This window comes from Octopus bimaculoides, chromosome 13 (assembly GCF_046866305.1).
Source record: "Octopus bimaculoides isolate indiv1 chromosome 13, ASM4686630v1, whole genome shotgun sequence".
Lineage (NCBI taxonomy): Eukaryota > Metazoa > Mollusca > Cephalopoda > Octopoda > Octopodidae > Octopus > Octopus bimaculoides.
The window spans coordinates 60,684,932-60,687,431 of NC_142940.1; the positions used below are offsets into that span (position 1 = coordinate 60,684,932).

At 40.7% G+C, this 2,500-nt stretch overlaps 1 protein-coding gene across 4 annotated transcripts in view; it reads right to left on the minus strand.

Annotated features, from left to right (window-relative positions):
- LOC106867210 (POU domain, class 4, transcription factor 3) overlaps positions 1 to 2,500 on the minus strand; it is a 230,432-nt gene that overhangs the window by 29,735 nt on the left and 198,197 nt on the right. The gene's annotated exons all lie outside the window — the stretch shown is intronic.

The following is a 2,500-nucleotide window of genomic DNA, read 5'->3' on the forward strand; positions in this document are numbered from 1 at the left end:
TTAAATACTGAGACATCAATTAAGATTACATATTTGTTTAGAATTCACTGTTTGTGAATTTGCATAAAATAATGGTTATTTATATTTTCTCACTTCAGGAGAGTTTGGGTAAATGGGAGTATTTGATGTTCATGCCTTTCCCCTAACATATAGCGGCGTCACTAAACTGAAACTAGATTAGTCTCGTCTTCGCTTTCTCTGTTCATCTTCCTTTCATTATCCATTCTGTTTATCTGTACGTTTCACTTTCTCTTCTCTCTCTCCGTTTCGCTCCTTCTCTCCCTCTCTCACTCTCCTTTCCTTCCCTTCTCTCTGTCTGTCTTCTCTCTCTCTCTCTCTCTCTCTCTCTCTCTCTCTCTCTCTCTCTCTCTCTCATTTACAGTTTATATCCCTTCTACAAATTGCGACGCCACCTTTCCCTCCCCACACAGTCTGTATATAACAAAGAAACCACAGTGGAGAGAACGTGTACATCCATGTGTAAGTACGTGTGGCTGTGTGTGTTTGTGTGTTATTTCATGTATATGTGTGTGCGTGAAGAGAATGGACGGGAGGATGGAAGAGATGCCACTATCCCCGTCACTACTTTTAATATGCGATTCATTAAGTAACACCTCTAACACAGCACCACAACAACCGGCTCCATTACCATCTTCAACGTCAGATTCACTGACCAGCACCCTAATACACCCAACACCGCCGCCAGCATCACCATCACCACCACCGCCGCCAGCATCACCATCACCACCACCGCCGCCGCCGCCGCCGCTACAATGGGCTTCATTCAACACCCTCCTACCACCATGGAGAAAACTATTTCCCCCCATTCATATTCATATCGCCATTGTTCTGATAAAGTTTCTGTGCATCACCCGTCTCTCTCCTTTTCTCTTTGCAAGCCTCTTCCTTCCCCCTCTTTTTCTCTCATGTATATATATATATATATATATATATATGAAATCTATGACGTAAGAAGTGACAGATTTGTATTACACACTCTTACACCCAAGCAAAACACACACACATATTCTCACACACACACACACACACACACACACAAGCATGCAGGGCTATATAATGAATTGAATACAATTGATGTTTCAATCGGTTGTTTCTCTTCCTCTCTCTCCCCCTCTCTCTCCCTCTCACTCTCACTGTCTCTCTCCCTATCTTCCTTACACGGAGTAAATTACTTATCACTTCATCTATCTAATCTGTGATACATATACAGAGGGAGAGTGAGAGAGAAAATAAAAAAAAAGTCATAAATTCCGCATATACTTCATAATTCAAATGTGCTCAACAGTTGTTTCATTGGCAATAAACGTAATTAATTATATAATTACGTAATTAAGATGCATAATTAATTTTTATTAATTTAAAATTGATGTTAACCCATATCGTCGGAAGAAAATATTGCGTCTTTATACACACACACACACACACACACACACACACACACACATATATATATATACATACATACATTTATATGCATACACATTGATGCCTACAACCTGCGCGCGCACACATACAAGTGTTGTATCAAAGGTAATGCAAAAACAGGCATAACATTTTATCAACGGATTTAGGTCTTTCGGATTTAAATTTTAGTAGAGTAACATTTCCTGTTTACTAATACTTCCGACTGCTCTTCTTCAGAAACAAATGGATTCAAACAAAAGTAACGCGTGGTCATTGGATTCTGGACAGAAAAGGTGGTCCATGCTGTTTAACATCCACAAACGGTTACAGATTGCTTATTCAGACGTCTCACTTCGTCGGTTACGATGACGAGGGTTCCAGTTGATCCGATCAACGGAACAGCCTGCTCGTGAAATGAACGTGCAAGTGGCTGAGTACTCCACAGATACGTGTACTCTTAAAGTAGTTCTCGGGGGAGATTCAGCGTGACACATAGTGTGACAAGGCTGGCCCTTTGAAATACAGGTACAACAGAAACAGGAAGATAGAGTGAGAGAAGGTTGTGGTGAAAGGGTACAGCAGGGTTCGCCACTACCCCTTACCGGAGCCTCGTGGAACTTTAGGTGTTTTCTCTCAATAAACACTCACAACGTCTGGTTTGGGAATCGAAACCGCGATCCTACGACCGCGAGTCCGCTGCCCTAACCACTGGGCCATTGCGCTTCCACTGAGATGTCTCAGAAGCCAACATAAAGATACAGCACACATGGAATATAAATTATATAACAACGATTATATAATAACGATATTACGAAATCCCAATATCGGCGATGATCATTTTTATCAGTATGAACATTATTCCTGTTACCCTTTACTGCTTACTGCAAACAGGACACCAACATGTCCCTATGAGCATTTCATTTGGATGTTTACAGGTTTTGAATGTTAATGGACTCACCAACGTTGATTGCTCCAAATTAAGCACAAAAATATCCATCAGAAAACATTTATAAAACCTTGAATAAAAGCATTAACCTCGAACACCGTCGTGTCTACAGTATTGTACACACATTTA